At 45.9% G+C, this 9,510-nt stretch overlaps 1 pseudogene; it reads left to right on the top strand.

The window, feature by feature from the left end:
* The first annotated feature begins 356 nt into the window (after positions 1–356).
* LOC147883209 (tubulin alpha-2 chain pseudogene) lies at positions 357–9,272 on the top strand (annotated as a pseudogene).
* Positions 9,273–9,510: the final 238 nt, after the last annotated feature.

Below are 9,510 nucleotides of genomic sequence, written 5' to 3'. Positions count from 1 at the left end.
GAGCACTTTGACCCAATTCTAGAGAGTGCCTGGCGTAAGCTCTTATATTGGAGCTCAACCAAACTCTCATTAGTAGGCAAAGCAGAGCTACATGGTATGCTTGGTGGGGAACTTTCTGTGGGCAAGGTTGGATGGGACACATAACACTGGAGCTAGAGTGGCTTGGCAAACAGTGATGATGCCAGAGGCGTGGGTGGATTGGGCATCATTGATCCAAAGATGCAGAGAAGAGCCCTACTAGGAAAATTGGTGGCATTAGATCTCACTCCAGGAGCAAAAATATGGAAGCTCCTCCTTCTGTGGGGGCTTCTTAGGAATGCCCCTCGCACAGGAGGTTAGTGGCAGCAGTCTTATAGATGGATTTTCCTCAAGGCTCCCTTGATGCGGAAAGGCTCTCCATTGATGAGGAGCCTTTTAAAAGTGTGCCAAAGATTAGCTAGGGGACTCATTTGGGCTATCCCATTGTGCAAGGAGGAGGATGAGTGGCAGCCACTCATATAGCACTCGGAGGCTAGGGATTCAATGTGCATGCGAGGTCAATGGATGCACATTGGATGGGCATAGTGGATGGGCACATTGGAGGGGTGCATGCTAGGTCAATGGACGCACATTGGATGGGCACAGTGAGACAACAGACCAGCCAAGCGGTTGATGGGAGGCAAAGGCTAGAATGGAAGCCATGTCTCACCTAAGGGGGATAGGCACTTGGATGGTGAAGATTGAGACAGCAATCCCTTATTCCTAGTGGGAGGGTTTACAAAGTCCTTGGAGCCTGCACTACTGGTCAGGACAGTTTTCACGGATAGGTATACCTCTTAGGATATGCTTCTTTTGGTCTCTTTGGATCCTATATTTGCCAATTCTATAGAGTGGGACCAGGTGGCTTACCTTACAAGCCAGAGCTGGATGATGAGGCAAAGGCAACATTGGAGGGGTTGGAGTGGTAGCGGGTCAGGATAGTGGGCCGCTTGAGCAAAATTTGGTACATAGACCCCACCACCATAGTCTTATCAACCCCGAAGGGAGTAGTATGGCACTTGTGGCTCTAGGAGGGCAGACCTCTTTGCGGCATCTAGTGGGACTCAGGAGAGTGGTTTTGGCCAATACGAGTAGGACAATCAGTTTGGGTAGAGGAGGTCTCCTTCTTTCCTTGTATGACTTGCATTGGGTTTTGCCTATAGCTCGAGTCACCGGTGTTTACCCTCAAAGGAATGACATTGGATTGAGCATGATGTCCCTAGGGAGGTTATCTCCTCCTTTTGGACTTGTCTCCAGCTAGTTTATGGCCACGCAAGATCTTTTTTCTTTTTTGGTTGATGGCTCACGAGGTTTCTACCCATTATGGAGGAGATGGGCAACCACGGCAAGTGTGTCTACTGCATGAAAGGAGTTCTAGAGATAATTTCCCTCTACCTTTGGGGTTGCCTGATTGCACAAGAGATCTGGCTAGGATCCCTTAGGATCATGGCCAATACTAAGGGATTTTACTTGGGTTCATGGTACCTTGACTCATGGAGGGAGGACATGTCTTCTTAAGATTGACCCTATCTCACTTGGCATACAAGATTCATGGACAACATGTCTCTTGGATAGAGATCTACAATGCATCTATGCTATCCCAATCACATCCCCGCCACCACCTTTACCAAAGGATAGTGTTTGAGAGATAGTGTCTATCATTATTGCTTGGAACATCTGAGTCACCTGATGTAGTAGAGTGATGTATCCTAGTTGCCATATGGTTGGATATCAGTTTCACTCTATGCACCATGTGGGAGCATGGTACTCCAGCTTGAGAGCAACTTTCGAAAGGCGGGAGAGTTTTTGTAAGGCCTGCAGGAATTCTACACCCTTTTCGTTGGATGTATAGACCACCACCATGGTTGTTAGCTCTTGTTTTAGAATCTCTCATAGGTAGTGAGCTAGGAGATCTTGAAATAGGTTGTCTTTCCTATAGCTGGCAACCTTTTTCTTTTCTGTTCTTACTATCTATAGCTCCTTTTGGAAGCTATTTGTATGGTGATTCAAAGCATTAATAGAATTTTATTTTCACTAGAAAAAATAAATAAATAAATAAATAAACCCCTCTACAGCTTCTTTTTTTATCAGATGAATAGAAGCCTTTGATTTCGAACACAACCACCCCCTAGTAGCATGAGATCTATCTTCCCTAACTTCAATCATGTTCCAATCCCCTCTAACACCCATTTGCTCCTTGACAACTTCTCATTAAGGCTCCTTGAACAATACCCATGGACTTGAGCATCATTAGACGTATAATGTACACTATATTGTATTGAAACTTGAATACAACAACAAAAACGGCTCCAAAAATAGGCCATCCAAGTCATGAAAAAGCTCTTCACCCTCCACTGAGCTCTTCAGTATCACATCAAACATAGGAGAATTGACAAAAACTATGGGAGAGGAGAGCACACACAAAGGGATAGGAGACACCAAAAGTGGTGGAGCAAAAGCTACTCCAGCTTATTCCTCTATCATATATATATGAGTATACATGGGCACTGTACAAGTGGGTGGGCACACTGCCCTTTACCCCAACAACCTCCCACTTAAAAGCAGTGTGCCTTTAAGGGAGTATAGTACACATATAATACAATCAGCCATAGGTTGAAAAACAAGATGACCAGACCGTAATGCTATGCCCATCGGCACTTTACAATGTGCAAAGTGCATAGAGGATAAGTTGCTAGCAGACATGAGGTTTGCAGGATAGAAAATGACAAGCTGTAGATGCCTGTCAACCAAGATCTCATGCTAGATCTCACTGGGAGAGTGAACTCTCACCACCACGTGCTCCTGTGCTAAGTCCATAGCACTTGAACAGTCACTGTGCAAAGAAAATGTCTCTGTACCACCTGTGACCATAAGCACATGACCTACAATAGACCTCTGTTGGTCTACCCAACCTGCATCACTTGTATGATGCTCTTGGAAGCATAAGGACTTGATGTCCACAATCGCTTCCCTACTCCCACTGCAACAGAAGCAAGAACCGGAAGTGTAGCCCCAATGGCAAACATGTGAGAACCAAGTCTCAACACAGTCATGGATGCATGAAGTACTATGGCCACCATATCAACCATAACTTGCTGCTCAACTGATCTATGATCATCAAACCTACTGCGTTTCAAGTATGGAGCCAATACAGACAATGGAGTACTCAGTAACTTCCCCCTCTCCATATTGAAACAACCAAGTATCTGACAAACATCATCAAGACCATGCAGCATTCCTGTCCATAAGGAACCATATGGCAAGTAACCTCAAGGATAGCAACCTCCTGAATACTGAGACCATAATCTATCTCACTGTGCATCACATCCTGAGCTCTCATAACGGTATCAAAACTATGAAGCCAAGCTCGAGGGGATTGCTTCTGGCCATGGAGGCACTTATGAAGCAAACATATCAATGATTCCTGCCCATGCGCAATATGACCCGAGCCACATCTGTCCTGGCATAACCATCCAATGGATCAAACCGGGCATCATTAGCCAAGGTATCCTCCTCACCATGCATAGCCTCATCCTCATCTGCAAGAGGCACTTCACATCCTAGGAGTAAACTATAATTGTCCATAGAAGATGCATCAACAATCTCCATAGGAGTATAAACCTATGGAATACTCGAGACATCTGACCGTCTCTGACCAAAATCAGGAAGTAATCGTGGCTGTCCTGACTTTATAACCTACTCACTGTGGGAAAAACCTCCCATTCCAAGGGCTATGGGCTGCCCCTGCAAAGAATTTGGAGGTATCAGTGCACTTACACCCTCCTGGAACACCACTCTCCTGTTATCCACAGTCCTGGGCTATCTAAACATAGCATCCTCTCTGAAATAGACATTATGGTTGCGTATCAACTCTCTAGTTGAAGAGTCCCATAATCTGTAGTCCCTACTGGACTCACTGTATCCAAGGAAGATACACCTCCTCGATCGGCAACCGTGAGCTTATGCCTCGCAGCCAAACACACGTAAATGCTCATAACATGGTGGCCTGCCTGTCAAGAAGTCAAATGGAACTCTTCCATTCAGAGATCTCCTGGGTGACCTGTTAAGCAAGTATGCAGCTGTCTTACATGCCTCAGCCCAATAGCATTCGGTAAGACCTACATATCATAGCATGCTACCAATCCTGTCCAATAGAATCCGATTTATGCCTTCTGCCAAGGCATCGTGAGCAAAAAGATGAGGAGTGGTCAACACCCTCCTGATACCAAGTATATCACATAGATGCTAAAATCTAGAAGAGGTAAACTCTACATCACCATCAGTCATCAAGCTCAATAGCTTCTTTCCTAACTGATTTTCAGCATTACCTAAGAAGCGTTGAAATGTATCATATACATCATGCTTCTGCAGAATCGGATATACCCATATGTACTTTGTAGCAGCATCAATAAATGTCACAAAGTAAGAGGCTCCACCTAGTGAAATGGTAGGCATAGGCCCACAAACTGGCCAACTACAATGGCTCAACATACCTCTCACTGACTGTCTTCCTCACAAAAGAGGATCCTGACTATTGATCATCATCACAATCATGACATAAAATTTGAGAGACATCCATAATAGGAATGTATCTCAATGTTGTAAGGGCTTCTATACCTACAGTAGACATATGTCCAAGTCTGGCATACCATAAACTAACTGATGGCTGCTTACTAATCATAAGCATCTTATCCTGGACACCTGATACATGCAATGCATAAGAGAATCCAACCCGTGATCCCCTAGCCATAACCAGATTGCCTCTAGCAATCTTCCATGCATGATCACCCAAAGACACATGATAACCTACCTCAACCAACTATCCAGTACTGATCTTGCTCGTAGCAAGAACTCATCCTGTCTCAACCTGTAGCGTGTGTGAAGATACCCGAAACCGTGTGGGCTCACCTTTTGTGAAGAAGAAGTTTAGTGATATGTTCCTGCTACCTGATCTTGCCCTTGTGGCAGTCCACCAACCCCATGTTGTCATCATATCTGGCTACATAGATGGGGAGGTGAATTGACTTCCAGTTTATCCATGCAGTCGTAGTGAGGCTCTAGTCTTACATGGACTCCATCGGCTTACCTACGGTTTTACCATGGGTGAGGTTGTTTTGATGATATCTATTCGGAAGCCGTCTATGTGACTAGCACTACTAGCCCTTACTTAGGATCGTACTTTGTGTACAAGTGGGGTGAAGAGTCTCCTCTAGGCAGCCCCTCACCTATTTGTAGTGTAGCCCCACATTAGATTGATCCAAGGGCAACAATGATCCTTCGTCTCAGTCTCTGGCATATTACATAAAGTGCAGATCTATCTCTCACATGAGATGTCCTCTACTCATCCTGTCTCAACCTGTAGCATGTGTGAAGATACCCAAAACCGTCTGCGCTCACCTTTTGTGAAGAAGAACTCAGTGATCCGTTCCTGCCTCGTGATCTTGCTCTTGTGGCAAGCCTAAGTCCACCAGCCCCATGTTGTCATCATATCGGGCTTCACATCGAATCCCAATTGCCATATTCTGATTCCTTAGATCTAACAAGTACACTTGAAATTGACATGACCATATATATATCTTGTGCCATTTTGCAAATAGTGGCATCTCTTGCATTTGAGCTGACATGGCATGCTTATCTAGTACTGTAGTTAGCATCCTATATAAGCGTCCTTCCTTGACACCTTTTGCTACTAGCTGACCTCTTTTGGATTTGTCTTTGATAGTGCATTCATCACCGTCGAAGATGACTTTGTAGTTGTGTTCCGTCATTTGACCTACTGACAAAAGAATCTTGCTGAGCTTCGGAACATAGAGCACATCTTTGACTAATCCTTTTGTACCAGTGAAATTGTTCATAGGGATAACACCTGTCCCTTGAACCGGATTCGGTGTATTGTCTGCTGTGTAGATGACATTCTTTTGACCTTCTAATGGCTTCATTTCTATGAACCATTCCTGATGATTTGTCATATGAGATGATGCACCGCTGTCGATGTACCAAGGATCCTGTTCCACTTGGTCGACTTGATAGCTGAAATCCTCTTTGAAATTAGTGTCTAGGTGCATTGTATCAGTCTGATGCAATTCCTCACTTGCAAGAAACATATTTCCATGTTCATTTGCAAAATGACTGTGACTAGAATGTCCACCACGATGATTTCCTCTTTCTCGGGAATTCCCTCGATTATTGCTGGATTGACCGCCTTGGTCATACTGCTTCTTGCGGCAATCTCTTTCATAGTGTCCAAACTTGTGATAGTAGTTGCACTGGATGTTTGACACATTGGTGGATGCATTCCCTCGTCCTTGGAATCTTCCTCGGTTGGAATGATTTCCTCTTTGCTAATTTTGATGTTGCTGAGGATGATGCTGATGCTGATGTTGATTCTGACTTTGATTTTGTTGATGATGACCACTTTTCTGATATGATCTACCTCTGTTTCTGCCTTTGCCTCTGCTTCTGTCTGAAGCTGTGAATGCCTGATCATTAGAATGACCTTTACGTGCTTGAATGGCCTGAGTTCTGAGTTCTTCACCAAGTAGAACTGACTGAAGTTCTTCTAGTGTTAGAATTTGCCGTTGTGGATGGCAATACTCTGAACTAGATTCTCATATCCTTCTCCTAGTCCATTCAGGATTACTTGAACCATTTTTGCGGGATTCATAGTCTCTCCTGCTGCTGCAAGTTGATTGTTGTAGTCTTTGATGCGGAGTACATAAGCATGACCGGTTTCACTGCTATTGCGGAAACTTTGGTTGATCTGGTTTCTCAAGGTGAGAATCCTGGATGTGTTCTTGGACTCGTAGAGAGCTGCGAACATATCCCATGCTTCTTTTGATGTCTTAACTGTGTTGAGCTATCCTAGCATGACATCTTGCACATTCTGCTTGATCAGGTGATAGGCATACTTGTCTTTCTTATCCCATTCTGCTTGAGCTCGGGCAATGGCAGGATCTGCTACTGGTGCGGAAACTGTTTGTGTAGATGTAGATCCCATTGCTGGTGCTGTGACAACAGATGGAGTAGAGCCACTGGTGGCTGGATCGGCCAATGGTCTAGGTATAGATCCATCGACATACTCCCATTTGTCCTAAAGCACAAGAATGGTCTCCATTCGGTATTTCCATGTACCGTAATTGGAATTGTCTAACTTAGCAGATGCCTCCAGATTGAGGTTGCTAGTCGACACGGTGCAAACAATGTACTCAAAAAGTGTCCTGGAAAACTCTGTATGAATCAACTGCAAATACACTGAAGATGCCAAGTGAAATCTCTGTACCGTCGGTGAAGATAGAACTGCAGTATATAAGATCTGATCTGTGTTACAAGGCTTGTGGCAATGATGCCGGGAATAGCCAAGAGGCTTTACAAGGCTAAAAAAGATGTGCACGATGCCGTGAGATAGCCAAATAGGCTTTACAATGGTGGCATGTGTGTGTGAAATCAAGTGCTATCTGCCCACTGAACCAATCTACAATGCCTCTGAACTCTGAATTCTGCTCACTAAATTGATGAACGTAAGGTTTCAGGTAATGTAATGATGTGAAATCGGATGTGAGTGTATGGACTGACTCCGAGTAGGTACTAGTCGGGAATTTCGGGCATGGCTTAGATTGGCAACTTGGGGAATTCAAAGCGTCCCCTCTATGGCGATCTAGTCTATTCTGATCTAGATCTAAACCAACCGTCGATCGATGAAAGAGCAGCAAATAATTCCTTTTCTTTTGTTCTTTTTAAGTGCTGGGTCAGATGCGTCGATGTAGAGGCAAATGTGCGTGAAGGAAGTGGTTTTGTCGGCGAGGCTCAAATGTGAGTGTAACTTGCACCAAAGTGTGCGCGTGATGTGACGACCGCGTAGAGCACGAAAAAACGAGCGACTTTCCTTTTTGGAGCACCCTCAAATTCTTCCTGGATCAAGAGATATGACTTGATCTAGGTGGAGGGGCAAAAGGAGTGCAAATGGTGCTCAATGATGATGTGTCACTGTGAGTCACATGCAGTGATGATGTAGCACTGTGCTTAACCAGTGAAGCTATGTGCTGAGGTGGCAGGAGTGTGCACATGCAGTGTGTGCACAGTGTGCCTGGCAAGGGACTGTGCCTGCAGGGGTCAGTGCTGATTGGACGTGCTGATTGGACTGTGCTGATTGGACTGCTGAGGTGGCAGTGCTGAGTTGACACAGATGATGTCAACAGGGTGACATGGCAATGCTGACGTGGCACTGATGACATGTCCCTGATGATGTGGCACAGGTGACGTGGCTGATGACGTGTCACTGATGATGTGGTAGGTGATGTGGCAATCGGTGGTGATGTGGCAGTCGATGCTGACGTGGCATTGTGGATAGGCTGATGACGTGGCAGATAGGATTGACACGTGGCACTTGGCTGACCACACCTCAATGTGGTGAGGTTGAGGATAAGATATCCTCCCTCGTTGCCACGTGGCGCTAGGAGAGCGACCGGAATCTTTTGAGATTCTGACGGAATCTAGGAAGCAGCTGTCCGCCTACGGATTTTCGTCGATGAGGAGAGAGGTCGCCTGGGTGCGTAGGAGCTTGTTGCAGCTGTTCGTTTGCTGAGCAGTCGTTTGGTGCTATGAAGGATGCCTTGGAGTATGTTCTACTGGCTGTGCTGGCTATGAGAAGACGGCTATGGCAACCGTGGAGCTGTTGTTGAGCACCCGTGGGCAACGCCTGTTGGGAACTCTACTGCCTCGAGCATGGCATCCAGCCCGATGGCCAAATGCCAAGCGATAAGACTGTGGGCGGTAGCGATGACGCGTTCAACACCTTCTTCAGCGAGACCGGGGCTGGCAAGCATGTCCTGCGAGCTATTTTCCTAGATCTCGAGCCCACTGTGATCGACGAGGTTCGCACTGGCACATACAGGCAGCTCTTCCATCCTGAGCAGCTCATCAGCGGCAAGGAGGATGCCGCAAACAACTTCGCCCGAGGCCACTATACCATTGGAAAGGAGATTGTGGATCTCTGCCTTGACCGCATCAGGAAGCTAGCAGACAACTGCACTGGATTGCAGGGTTTCTTGGTCTTTCATGCGGTCGGAGGCGGCACTGGCTCCGGCCTTGCCAGTCTTCTTCTGGAACGGCTCTCCGTGGACTATGGCAAGAAGTCGAAGCTGGGCTTTACCGTGTATCCTTCGCCTCAGGAGCTTTCGGACTCCTATTACAGGCCATTCAGGAAGGCCATTCAGGAAGCAATCGTATATCCGCCTCATAATCTTGGAGTATCTTGACACAGAGGCAGCGAACCTGTGGTTGATGAAGTCGTAGAAGCCGCTAGAGCTCGCTATGCTTGTTGTAAGCTATGAGACTTGTTGTTGTATTCGAAGGGTAGCCACGAACAACTGCCATAAGCCCAAGCCATGAGCTTGCAGATAAGCTATAGATAGCCTCTCAATCAACAAAAAAATCTCTCTCTGTCTCAAATCTCTTGGAGTGAACTCTGAAGGAGATCTCTCACAGTATGAAGAA

This window comes from Dipteris shenzhenensis, chromosome 28, assembly GCF_047967505.1.
Source record: "Dipteris shenzhenensis isolate YYH24624 ecotype China chromosome 28, Dip_SZ_1.0, whole genome shotgun sequence".
NCBI lineage: Eukaryota > Viridiplantae > Streptophyta > Polypodiopsida > Gleicheniales > Dipteridaceae > Dipteris > Dipteris shenzhenensis.
Note: the sequence above shows the minus strand (reverse complement) of the source record. Positions and strands in the feature narration are given on the sequence as shown.